Source organism: Ambystoma mexicanum, chromosome 6q (assembly GCF_040938575.1).
Source record: "Ambystoma mexicanum isolate Mex_15411 chromosome 6q, UKY_AmexF1_1, whole genome shotgun sequence".
Classification (NCBI taxonomy): Eukaryota; Metazoa; Chordata; class Amphibia; order Caudata; family Ambystomatidae; genus Ambystoma; species Ambystoma mexicanum.
The window spans coordinates 1,676,114,945-1,676,127,892 of record NC_090937.1 but is presented as its reverse complement, the minus strand read 5'-3'; the positions used below and the strand labels follow the sequence as shown (position 1 = coordinate 1,676,127,892).

Below are 12,948 nucleotides of genomic sequence, written 5' to 3'. Positions count from 1 at the left end.
GGGGGACGTGGTGCCACATGGGTGCAGTCAGTGGCACCTAGCACTTTGGGGAATTGTGCCACACCGTAGAAATCCAGGGCGGCAGCCTGCCTTTCTGCAGGTGTCCTGGGCAGGTATATGTGCCTGCGTACTGATGGACGTGCAGTGATGATGTTCAAGACCTGGTGTAGGTAGCGTGGCTGCGTGGCCTGTGACACCCCACCCACTATGGCACTTGTCCGCTGAAATGATCCTGTGGCCAAGAAGTGCACTACATTAAGGACCTTCTCCAGGGGGCTGAGTGCTTGGGAGCATAAGCAGGGTGATGTGAGGTCATCCTCCCACTCACTGACCAGGTCCAGTATTATGTGTGGTGGAAACCTGTACCTCCCATACACCTGGTCATCAGGCATCCCAAAAAAGGCTGGTTCTAGGAGTGAAAATTCGGGTCCTCACTATCCTCCCCCTCCTCCTCCTCCTTTGGTAACCCACGGCCACTGCTGCTAGGAACGGTATATTCATCCTGGCGTCTGAGCTTGTTTGTTGCTTGCGCGCACTTTTATGCTGTGCGGGTCGACGTACGCCTGCTTCATGCTGGCGTACGTGTTTAAGGATTGGACCATTTACTTTTCGGCACGTTGTAGGCGACCGTGTGAATCTTCCCGCCCACCCTAGGAATACACGTACCCCACTCTCACAGGCCCAGTCGCGTGTGGAAGTTCACACGCACACCGAAATACACATACCCAGGGCAATCGCGTGTGGAACTTCCCGCGAACCCCGTAATACACGTAGCCTGCTGGTATCGCGTGTGGAAGTTCACGCGGACCCATAATACACGTACCCTGATGGTATCGCATGGGAGACTACCCGCGCACCCCAGGAATACACGTACCCAGGCAAATCGCACGGCTGGGGGGTGGGGGTGCTGGGAGACATGAGTGGGGGCCTGGTGGAGGGTGCCCCTGGATGCTGGTGGGTGGGGGTGCAGGGGGACATGTGTTGGACATGTGTGGGGGCCTGGTGGAGGGTGCCCTGCACTGCTGGGGGGTGGGAGTGGTGGGAGACATGAGTGGGGGCCTGGTGGAGGGTGCCCCTGCATGATGTGAGGTGGGGGTGGTGGGAGACATGAGTGGGGGCCTGGTGGAGGGTTCCCCTGGATGCTGGGGGTGGCGGTGTGGGTGCAGGTGGACATGAGTTGGACATGAGTGGGGGCCTGGAGAGGGTGCCCTGCACTGCTGGGGGGTGGGGGTGGTGGGAGACATGAGTGGAGGCCTGGTGGAGGGTGCCCCTGGATGCTGGGGGGTGGGGGTTGTGGGAGACATGAGTGGGGGCCTGGTGGAGGGTGCCCTGCACTGCTGGGGGGTGGGGGTGCTGGGAAACATGTGTGGGGGCCTGGTGGAGGGTGCCCTGCACTGCTGGGGGGTGTGGGTGCTGAGAGACATGTGTGGGGGCCTGGTGGAGGGTGCCCTGCACTGCTGGGGGGTGGGGGTGGTGGGAGACATGAGTGGGGGCCTGGTGGAGGGTGCCCCTGGATGCTGGGGGGTGGGGTGATGGGAGACATGAGTGGGGGCCTGGTGGAGAGTGCCCCTGGATGCTGGTGGGTGGGGGTGCAGGGGGACAGGAGTTGGACATAAGTGGGGGCCTGGTGGAGGGTGCCCTGCACTGCTGGGGAGTGGGGGTGGTTGGAGACATGAGTGGGGGCCTGGTGGAGGGTGCCCCTGGATGCTGGTGGGTGGGAATGCTGGGGGACATGAGTTGGACATGAGTGGGGGCCTGGTGGAGGGTGCCCTGCACTGCTGGGGCGTGGGGGTGGTGGGAGACATGAGTGGGGGCCTGGTGGAGGGTGCCCCTGGATGCTGGGGGGTGGGGGTGGTCTGAGACATGAGTGGGGGCCTGGTGGAGGCTGCCCCTGCACTGCTGAGGGGTGGGGGTGATGGGAGACATGAGTGGGAGCCTGGTGGAGGGTGCCCCTGCACTGCTGGGGAGTGGGGGTGATGGGAGACATGAGTGGGGGCCTGGTGGAGGCTGCCCCTGCACTGCTGAGGGGTGGGGGTGATGGGAGACATGAGTGGGGGCCTGGTGGAGGGTGCCCCTGGATGCTGGGGGGTGGGGGTGATGGGAGACATGAGTGGGGGCCTGGTGGAAGGTGCCCCTGGATGCTGGGGGGTGGGGGTGCAGGGGGACATGAGTTGGACATGAGTGGGGGCCTGGTGGAGGGTGCCCTGCACTGCTGGGGGGTGGGGGTGATGGGAGACATGAGTGGGGGCCTGGTGGATGGTGCCCCTGAATGCTGGGGGGTGGGGGTGATGGGAGACATGAGTGGGGGCCTGGTGGAGGGTGCCCCTGGATGCTGGGGGGTGGGGGTGATGGGAAACATGAGTGGGGGCCTGGTGGAGGGTGCCCCTGGATGCTGGGGGTGGGGGTGATGGGAGACATGAGTGGGGGCCTGGTGGAGGGTGCCCCTGGATGCTGGGGGGTGGAGGTGCTGAGAGGCATGTGTGGGGGCCTGGTGGAGGGTGCCCCTGGATGCTGGGGGGTGGGGGTGCAGGGGGACATGAGTTGGACACATGAGTGGGGGCCTGGAGAGGGTGCCCTGCACTGCTGGGGGGTGGGGTTGTTGGGAGACATGAGTGGAGGCCTGGTGGAGGGTGCCCCTGGATGCTGGGGGTGGTGGGATACATGAGTGGGGGCCTGGTGGAGGGTGCCCCTGCACTGCTGGGGGGTGGGGTGATGGGAGACATGAGTGGGGGCCTGGTGGAGGGTGCCCTGCACTGCTGGGGGTGGGGGTGCTGGGAGACATGTGTGGGGGCCTGGTGGAGGGTGCCCTGCACTGGTGGGGGTGCTGGAAGACATGAGTGGGGGCCTGGTGGAGGGTGCCCCTGGATGCTGGGGGGGGTGGGGGTGATGGGAGACATGAGTGGGGGCCTAGTGGAGAGTGCCCCTTGATGCTGGTGGGTGGGGGTGCAGGGGGACATCAGTTGGACATAAGTGGGGGCCTGGTGGAGGGTGCCCTGCACTGCTGGGGGGTGGGGGTGGTTGGAGACATGAGTGGGAGCGTGGTGGAGGGTGCCCCTGGATGCTGGTGGGTGGGGTGCAGGGGGACATGAGTTGGACATAAGTGGGGGCCTGGTGGAGGGTGCCCTGCACTGCTGGGGGGTGGGGGTGGTTGGAGACATAAGTGGGGGCCTGTTGGAGGGTGCCCTGCACGGCTGGGGGGTGGGGGTGGTTGGAGACATGAGTGGGGGCCTGGCGGAGGGTGCCCCTGGATGCTGGTGGGTGGGGGTGCTGGGGGACATGAGTGGGGGCCTGGTGGAGGGTGCCCTGCACTGCTGGGGCGTGGGGGTGGTGGGAGACATGAGTGGGGGCCTAGTGGAGGGTGCCCCTGGATGCTGGGGGGTGGGGGTGGTGGGAGACATGACTGGGAGCCTGGTGGAGGCTGCCCCTGCACTGCTGGGGGGTGGGGGTGATGGGAGACATGAGTGGGGGTCCGGTGGAGGGTGCCCCTGGATGCTGGGGGTGGGGGTGGTGGGAGACATGAGTGAGGGCCTGGTGGAGGCTGCCCCTGCACTGCTGGGGGGTGGGGGTGATGGGAGACATGAGTGGGGGCCTGGTGGAGGGTGCCCCTTCATGCTGGTGGGTGGGGGTGCAGGGGGACATGAGTTGGACATGAGTGGGGGCCTGGTGGAGGGTGCCCTGCACTGCTGGGGGTGGGGATGGTGGGAGACATGAGTGGGGGCCTGGTGGAGGCTGCCCCTGCACTGCTGGGGGGTGGGGGTGATGGGAGACATGAGTGGGGGCCTGGTGGAGGGTGCCCTGTACTTCTGGGGGGTGGGGGCGCCCCTGGATGCTGGGGGGTGGGGGGAGACATGAGTGGGGGCCTGGTGGAGGCTGCCGCTGCACTGCTGTGGGGTGGGGTTGATGGGAGACATGAGTGGGGGCCTGGTGGAGGGTGCCCTGCACTGCCGGTGGGTGGGGGTGGTGGGAGACATGGGTGGGGGCCTGGTGGAGGATGCCCCTGCACTGCTGGGGGGTGGGGGTGGTGGGAGACATGAGTGGGGGCCTGTTGGAGGGTGCCCCTGGATGCTGGTGGGTGGGGGTGATAGGACACATGAGTTGGACATGAGTGGGGGGCTGGTGGAGGGTGCCCTGCACTGCTGGGGGTGGGGGTGATGGGAGACATGAGTGGGGGCCTGGTGGAGGGTGCCCCACAGTGCTGGGGGGTGGGGGTGCTGGGAGACATGTGTTGGTGATCAGTAGTGCAAGGTGACATGTGGGTTGGCTGGGGGGCATGGCCATGGTGGATGGGTTGCCTGTGGGACATGTGCAGGGGTGCAGGGTAGTCCCCTGTGGTGTGGGCTGCCTGCAGGGGCCGTGGAGGGTGTAGAGGGAACACCTGGGAGGACCCACACGGCCAAATCACGTGTAGCATTCCCCGGCACCACCGAAATACACGTACCCTGCTGAAATCGCGTGTGAATCTTCCCGCGCACCCCGAAACACACGTACCCAGGCTAATCGCGTGTGGAACTTCCCGCGCACCCCGAAGTACACGTACCCAGGCTAATCGCGTGTGAAACTTCCTGCGCACCGCGAAGTACACGTACCCAGGCCAATCGCGAATGGAACTTCCCGCGCACCCAGAAACACGCGCTATTTTTCACACAGCGGGTGTCCGTGTTTGTCGGAACCGCTTTGCACCTCATTTGTCCAAGAGGGCCACTGTATGGACCATTCATCATGGCTGTATATGGGTGCTTTTTGTTAGCGCACATTTTGGCGCACATTTATTTCAGGTGCAGGGACGCTACCGCCTGCTTTCTTGTGGCGTACTTGTTTGGCCCTGTGCGCGTCTTTCACCGTGTGCTGGTTTGCCCTATTCGATTCCATGAATACGGGTTGTAGGCGAGCGTGTGGGCGTTCCGCGCACTTGCCTCCTGTACTTCCCCCTTGACGCCCATATTTTCACGCGTTGTTCCCCATTCCGAGTGTTACGCCCCATGTTCCGCCTACTTTTGTGATGTGTGCCGCGCTATGTGCGATTTCGTAGTGGCTGTGGCGCACGCTGTTGGATGACCTGAGCACCGGCGTGCGCGGCGCACTTTTTCAGCGCACATCCAATGTTTTTCTCGCGCACGGACTTCCATGAATCGATGTGCGCTGGTTTCACTGCGATTTTTGCACTTGCACTGCGAATCGCACGTTTTGGCACCTCTGCGCGGGAATTTTTGGCGCACATTAATTCCATGAATCAACCCCATAATTCCCTAAAGAGGTTTCTGTATTGGGAACTGGGCATGTTCAGACTTAGACCAAGACCCTTATCATCTAAAACTCTCCAGAAACAAAAAGCAAAAGAGCCCTTAAACCCCATTTGAGTGGCTGATGTTGCAGCCATTTAATCCTCAAATCCAAAAACGTAAGATGTCCAAATGAGTATGTATGTATGGTTCCTGTGATATGATATGGCATTTGTAACGCGCCTATACACAAGTGTTGCAAGGCGCGCCGAGGCAAGGGAGGGGGAGCAGAGGGAAGACACAGACAACGATCTTACTAGGCCAGGTGACATTGAGATTGTTCAAGTGCAGGAGAGGGGGAGGGGAAATGTGCAGGGGGAAGGTGTGGGAGAAGTGCAATACATAGGATAACAGTAAAATAAAAAGTGCGGCCAGCTGGTGGCAAGTGCAAGGGTAAATGCAGACAATGGGTGTCAAGTGCTGGTAAGGGGCTGTAGGGATACAGAACAGACCCCGAGTGTAAGGATTGCCAGGGGGGCAGTGCAGGTGTTCAACTGGTAGGGTGGGAACCTGGGCCCGAGATCAGAGGATAGCCAGGTAACCAGTGCAGTTTCAGCCAGGAGATCAGCAGGGGAGAGGAAGAGAGAAGGAAGAAGCAAAGGGGAAGGTATTGAGGTGCTTCGGAACCTGAGATGGTTCTCTTCAAGTTTCAGAGAGGCAGGGAGGATGTTCCAAAGGGAGGACCCAGCCGAAGAAAGACCTCTACCACCAAGTCGTTGCTTGGAGAAGGGACTGACCATGAGGGAGTTGGAAGTGGATTAGCGAAGAGCTCTAGTAGGAAGATACTTAGGAAGAGAGAGTTGAAGGTATTGAAGCCCCAGGCCACAGAAGGCCTTGTGGACAATGCAGAGGGTTTTGAACTTAATCCTCACCGCCACTGCGAACCATTGCAGAGATTTCAGTCCTGGAGAGATACGATCCTGGGCTTGAGGCCAAGGACAAGTCTTGCAGTCCTGTTTTGGATGAGTTGTAGAGGGCGGAGAGTAGAGGCAGGCAGATTTAGAAAGAGGCTGTTGCAGTAGTCCAGCCTAGAGAGAACCGGAGCTCTGGAGACAGTGAGCTTCTGGGGAAAGGAGAGGAAAGGAAGAATACCTCTGAGGAGGTGCAGCTGGTAGGGTGATTGCTTAGAGATGTCGGAGGTGTGAGGAGAGAAGGAAAGTGTGGATTTGAAAATGACCCCGAGATTTTTAGCCTCACATGTGGGAGCAGAAAGAGAGGCCGGCTAAGAGAGGCCGGCCCAAGAGTGACAGGAAAGGAGGGAGCAGGTGTGCCAATGAGGAGAATCTCAGTATTACTGGCATTAAGGCAGAGATCATTGGCGGCACACCACTCCTGGATGGCAAACAGACAGTCATAGATGAGAGAAGGCGAAGAGGTGGCTGAAGGGAGCCTGAAAATGAGCTGAGTGTCATCCGCATAGCACTGAAAGTTGAGGCATAGGGCCGCAATGCAGTGGACAAGAAGTACCAGGTATTGGTTGAACAGCCAGGGAGAGAGGTTAGACCCATGGGGAACACCACAGGAAGAGATAGAGGAGAGGAAGCTGGATCTGGGAGGGTCGATTGGAGAGGAAAGAAGTAAACCAATCCAGGGCCTGATCGGTGATACCCAGGTTATCACCGAGACGGTTGAGCAGGATGGCATGGTGGACCGTATCAAAGGCAGAAGAGAGATCAAGTAAGATGAGGACAAGGGGTGTTAGAATCAAGGTTGGAGAGCTGGTCTTCAATGATGTTCAGGAGAGCAGTTTCCGTGCTTCGGGTAGCTCTGAAGCCAGACTGATGGTCATGGAGACAACCAACAGATTCAGTGTGAAGACTAAGCTGGGAGATGGCCAGCTTTTCCAGGGGTTTGCCCAGGAAAGCAGTGATGGAGATTGGGCGATAGGTAGCCGGGCAGGAGGGGTCGGCAGAGGGTTTCTTAAGAAGAGGGTGCACAAGGGAGTGCTTTGTAGGGGGGGAGGGGGAAGACTACAGTGGAAAAGGAGTGGTTGCAGAAGTCAGCCAGAGCAGGAGCCAGGGTGTCAATGTGGTCCTTGATGGTTTTGGAGGAACAGGGTGAACCTGTATTGATGATACTTTCATAGATCAGACTTGTCTTAAAACCTTGTCTGGGGAGAACAGGGGAAAAGCAGAGAAGGAGGGAGGAGAGGTGGCCGAAGAGAGGCCAAGGGAAGAACAGGGAGTACAGGGAGGAGGAGGAGAAGAGAGAGAGGACAGGATGTCCTGAGTTTTAGAGACAAAATGAGAAGCCAGGGCTGTGCAGTGGGCCTGGGAGGGGACAGGAGATATAGAGACTACAGCAGGGTTGGCCAGCTCTTAGCAGATTTTAAAGAGTTCGGCCGAGTTGTTAGATGCTGCAGAAACGCTAGCTTAGATGTGGGCTCTCTTCTTGATGCAGGCAGAGAGCCGGTATTGCCTTTGGAGCTGACGGCAGGCCAGTTCGTTAGAGGATGTACCTGAAGCACGCCATTTCCTCTCAGCCACCCTGCACTTTTGTTTAAGGGTGACGAGGTCAGAGTCGTACCAAGAGTTGCACTTGGCTTTGGGCTTCAGACGGATCCTCATGACAGGAGCAATAACATCGAAAGTATCAGATATAGCCGAGTGGAGCATGTAGAGGGCTGTGTCAGGGTGTGAGTCAGCCAAGAGAGGGTGAGAAAGTGGCGGCGAAAGCCTCAACTGACACACACTTCATGGGTCAAATAACCGAGAATAACCGAGAAGGTAGGTGGCAGTGCTGGAGTTGGCTTGGCCTGAGGGGTGGAGAGGATGAGCTTGGAGGAAAGGAGAAAGTGATCACTCCAGGAGAGAGGAGTGGTGAGAGGGATAGAAAGGGGAAGGTCTGAGGGGATCAGAACATCCAAAGTGTGCCCTGCAGAGTGAGTCGGCAGGCCAAAGGGGAGAATAGACAGTGAAAGAGAGTCGCAGAGGTCGCGAAAGAGTCCGGAGGAAGGACAGGAAGCATCCAGGTGGATGTTGAAGTCTCCAAGAAGGAGGTATTGAGTGGTCGAGACTAGGAGGGAAGAGGAGAGGTCCGCCGACTCAGAGAGGAAGGAGGAGATCTGACCAGGTAGTCGATAGATGGTAGCCACAGTAAAGGAATGGCCAGGAGAGAGAGAGAAAGCCTGCAGACGAGGCATTCGAAAGATGAGTAGGCCTGCGTAGGAATGACAGAGGCAGGAATCCACTCCGGGAATATCAGGGCTACACCCACACCGGAACGGAGCGGAGAGGATCTTGTAACCATCAGGGAGGAGAGTATCAAAGATTGTGACAAAGCTGCCAGTGAACCATATCCCGGTAAGACCGAGGACATCAAGGTCAAGTTCCTCTAGGAGGGGGCATTCGTCAGAGTAGTGTTTGACAGCTGAGCGAGAGTTTGGAGTGACAATATGGAGAAGGTTGCCATCCTTGGGAGACTTCCAGGTGGGGTACAAATCAGAGGTACAACGTGCAGAGGTGCAGAAAAAGCCCAAGGGAGGGCAGAAGAGGAAGGAGGAGAGGGCAAGGAAGCCAAGGAGGAGACAGCAGGGAAAGAAAGGAAATTGATGAGGCACGGGAAGCATCTATCAAACACGAGAAGATTGGCTTGAGGGCCTTGGACCAAGACAGTACCATTCAAGTAGACATTAATGACCGTAGAGGAGTGGAATGAGGCCAGGAGGGTCCCCCACTGTGTGCCTCCATTATTGGGAGAAGATGTGAAAGGAGAGAACACAGGCACCATACATAGGGCCTCATTACGAATCAGGCGTTAAGGGGTTAACGGCGCCGTAAACGGCGCCGACCCTTAACGCCTGATTCCGAGGTCCCTTTGCGCCATGGTGAGTTTAACGCCTGCTTTTTGCAGGCGTTAAAATCCATGGTGCTAAGGGACCATGGTGCTAATTACGCCACCTATGGGGCAAAAATGGGAATGGGGAAGGGTAAAATGGGAAATGGGGATTTACCGCCCCACTCACCTTGGAATGGGGCGGTAAATCCGCCATCCACCATGGTGTAAATGTAGTTTACACCATGGTGGTAAGGGTACGACCCAGGCGGTAACTTACCGCCTGGGTCGTAATGAGGCCCATAGTGTCCAAAGGTCTGGCGAGGGAACGGCAAAGAGGATGTTGGTGAGGGTTTGCCTGTAGGAAGTACTGGTATATGTGTCAGCGATAGGGAGGCCTGGTTTGGAGACCAGGATATCCTTTTTAAACTTCTTCCTACCAGATATAGTGAGGAGAGCAGGATAGTCGATAGAGAAGCAGTTAGAAAAGATAGGAGGGACAGCGAGCCCCATAGAGTAGGTAGGGAGAGAAGAAGAGGAATGGAGCGGGAAGGAGTGGGGGAAGGGGTGGGGAGAACACTAGAGTAGGACACAGGGCAAAGCACAAGCAGAATAAACAGAGAGATACGAGACGAGTAGACAATTGGACAATTCCTTCTAACGTTTTCTGTTTCATTAACCCCTTGAGTGCCAAGGACGAGGTATCTCGTCCTTGGCAACAGGGAGGTAATCCCAAGGACGAGGTACCTCGCCCTTTGCACTTAAGGGGTAAATGCTTTACTAGGAGGAAAAACCACAGGACGACACTACTTGTGCAATGCAATTTAAATACCGGAGAAAAACACCTAAGTCTAAGCATCCTGTATAGAGGGAGAGAGGTAGGCAGTGGAAAGTAATCAGAGTATTGTACAGGTGTAGGTAGGTTTGCTAAGTGGCCAGGCTTCCAGGTCACTCCTACCGTACTAGTCTCTGCTAGCAACTGGCTACCACTGCTGACACCTGCAGACACAGTCTGGAGCCGCCTCTTGTAGGAGTTGCCCTTTGCATTGGGGCCCTTATCCAGATGGGCTGCACGGGCAGATGGCTGCCCTGGGGAGGTCAGTAAAAAGGATTGAACAAGCCAATGGTGAGCTGGAAGGCGTGAGCAGGGAGGGAAGGGGAGACAACGAGCCCGGGGAGAGTGCAGGCAGTGCCCGGGGGCCTCCAAGAAGCAGTAAATAACCAAAAAATACAAGTCCACAATAGTCGGGCCTCGAGCACGCTCACCTGGCAACAACTCGATGGAAAATACATGTTAATGTTAGGGTGAGAGTTGTCAACACTGATCTGGGCCTTATGCCACGTGTCTTATGTATTTGATTCACACGTAGAACCTTTTTTGATCACAGACTTGGTTGGAAAATATAGAGATCCCAGATCATTGTTATATTCCCGAAATGGACTGTGATTTAATGCAAAGCAGACAGGAGCACTCATTGGTGCCATTTATCCCTGTTCCTTTTCTCATAAGGGTATTTTGAGAGATTGCAATCGGAGTGTATCAGATTATCCACCTTTTCGGCTGGGGTCTCCCTCTGGAACAGCCTCCCTGCCACTCTAAAACTTGAGGAGAACCATCTCTAGTTCTGGAAGCACCTCAAGACCTTCTTCTTTGCTTCTGCTTTCGCTCACCCTCTCCCTTGCTGATCTGTTCTCTCTTGGCACTGTGCACCTGGCCACCCTCTGTACCCTGGGCCCAGATAATGGCTCACCCTGCCTCCCTCCTGCATGGCCTCCCGGCCACCCCTTGCATTGGGGTCTGTATCTGTACCCATACAGCCCCAACCCCATTTATCTTCCTGCAATTATCAGACCTACCATGTCTGCTGCCTTGAACCCAGCACTTGCCAATTGCTGGCTGCACTACCACCGTTTGTTGCCTTTAGTTTTTATGTATTATAATTTATCTGTTTATCCTCTGCTCTGCACTTTCCACTCTCCCCCTTCCATGCACTTTTCCACTCCCCCTCTCCCATGCACTTGAGCATTCTCTAAGTCACTGGGCCTAGTAAGATCGCTGTTTTGTTCTCCCCTGTTCCCCTCCCTTGTCTTGTCGAGCCCTGAAACACTCTTGTACAAGCGCGATAGAAATAAAATATCAATATCAGTTGGAATGATAACCGTCTATCAGAAATGTATTCATATGGTTAGTCTAGTGTTATACCTTGCGAAATACAAGTGAAGTGGTAAAAACAGAATGGATGCAACATAGGGCTAGTGGTCCCTGGGCCCTCAGACCCCGACAGGCTGGTCAGGCCACAGTGTGTCAGTAGGGGCAGTTAAACGCCTTCCCTAAGGTGACAGAAGAACCATTTACGTAGGCAGCAACAGCTGTGCTTTCACACTACATTTCTTTTGTAAAATGCAATGTAAGGAAATCAGCTTAATTCCTTCAGCAATGATTTATTGAAATTGAGGAGTGGTTTGTCGACTGACATTGCAACAGGGGTGCAGTTTGAGAGTGGCAGTCAAGGGGGCGCATTCTAGTGTTTTGGCTAAAAACTGCCCACCCGCCCTCCATCACATACCAAAAAGAAAGGCTTAATGGTAGGTTAGGCAGCCCCCTCCCTGTCTCCACCAGCATCACCACCCCCTCCACCCCATGCACAGGAGAAAGGCTTAATGGAAGGTTAGGCAGCCCCCTCCCCGCCTCCACCAGCATCACCCCCCTCCATCACATGCACAGGAGAAAGGGTTAATGGAAGGTTAGGCACCCCTCTCCCCTCCCCCACCAGCATCACCCTCCCTCCATCCCATACACAGGAGAAAGGCTTAATGGAAGGTTAGGCACCCCCGCCCCTCCCCCACCAGCATCACCCTCCCTCCATCCCATACACAGGAGAAAGGCTTAATGGAAGGTTAGGCAGCCCCCTCCCCGCCTCCACCAGCATCACTCCCCCTTCATCCCATACACAGGAGAAATGGTTAATGGAAGGTTAGGCAGCCCCCTCCCTGCCCCACCAGCATCACCCCCCCTCCATCACATGCACAGGAGAAAAAAGAATTAATGGAAGGTTAGGCAACTGCCTCCCCGCCTCCACCAGCATCACCCCCCCCTCCATCCCATGCACAGGAGAAAGGCTTAATGGGAGTGTTGTGAAGGAAAAGCAAAGGAAAGTCAATGTTTATCCTGAAAAGACTTTTCTCACTACTCGGAATGTGGCACCTGTCACTCACCTGCAGTAAATGATGATTTAATTACTGTATTATAGTTTGTAGAGCATTTTCCATTTCAAGATTCATCTTTTGATGAGTAGATGTGCACGAGACCGGGCAGGAGGTCCCAGGAACACGTCCCCCGCTCAGAGCCTTACAGAGGGCCTGAGATATCCCTGCTATGAGCTTCGAGAGACGAGCCAGGAAACGGACATGCCTGATGCACAGACACTGATCATCGGAGCATGCGCAGAGGAAGACATCCGCCGTTCAGAACCTCGCGGGGATTCCCTGGATAGCCGGGCTCATGCGCAGAGTGCCCAAGTTACCCTAGCAACGGGCTTTATCATCAGAGCCGGGAAACAAACATGCGCAGTGCAGAGAACACGACGATTATCTGAGCATGCGCAGAGGGACTGAGTAACAACTAGCTTCATCTGTAGATTGGGACAACAGACATGCACAGAGCATAGACACTAATAAGAAAGCATGCGCAAAAAAGAGATAGTAGAAGAGGCATGCGCATTACTACGATATCTTTAGAAACGCGTCCACTGAAGTCCACAGCCACCGCTCAGAGCCTTGCCGAGTGACTCTGGTACCGATTTACCGTCTTCAGCCACGGAGCCGGAAAAAACATGCGTAGTGCAGAGATACTACTTATCGGCACACGCGCAACGGGACCAAAATACCCGAGTTA

At 56.3% G+C, this 12,948-nt stretch overlaps 1 protein-coding gene across 1 annotated transcript in view; it reads right to left on the bottom strand.

Annotated features, from left to right (window-relative positions):
* Nucleotides 1–12,508, bottom strand: part of LOC138517037 (zinc finger protein 585A-like) — a 182,822-nt gene extending 170,314 nt beyond the window's left edge. The window contains exon 1 of the mRNA XM_069632553.1: nt 12,270–12,508. The gene's annotated coding sequence lies outside the window, so the exon portion shown is untranslated. The remainder of the gene's footprint in view (nt 1–12,269) is intronic.
* Between the last annotated feature and the right edge of the window lie 440 nt (nt 12,509–12,948).